This window comes from Psammomys obesus, unplaced genomic scaffold, assembly GCF_907164565.1.
Source record: "Psammomys obesus unplaced genomic scaffold, mPsaObe1.curated_primary_1811, whole genome shotgun sequence".
Classification (NCBI taxonomy): domain Eukaryota; kingdom Metazoa; phylum Chordata; class Mammalia; order Rodentia; family Muridae; genus Psammomys; species Psammomys obesus.
The window spans coordinates 48079207-48079691 of record NW_026591086.1 but is presented as its reverse complement, the minus strand read 5'-3'; positions in this window follow the sequence as shown (position 1 = coordinate 48079691).

Here is a 485-nt window from a genome sequence, read left to right as displayed (position 1 = left end):
GTCTCCCAACGTAAACAAAAGGAAATAAAGCAAAGAGGATCCTGAGTCCAAGTGGTATTATAAATATTTCTGGCTGTTAGATGAAAATTTTATTTATTCAACTGATATACAATATATCCTCATAGTGTATGATCATAAAACACATCATCAGTTTTGCCTGAGTAAAAATAAAGACCAAAGAAGAAACAAGAACACAAATCTTTCAGAAAGAGGGCTGCGGTTGATATGCTGTTCAGAGTTTTACAACCATGTTTTAAAATTCATATGAAATTTGGAGGAAATGTTAAATAGTTGTCAGTTGTGTAACATTTCTATGCCCCTGGTCAAGATCCAGAATGTAAGAAAGCAGAGTTGAACATCTTAACAGCTAAAAATTTATCTGATGATTTTTTAAAAATAAAAGAGCAAAGGGAGTAAAACTGCTTTGAAGGAAGTGATTAAGAGTGGTGTAAGAGACACTGGGCCCTGAGGAGATAGGGAGTGTT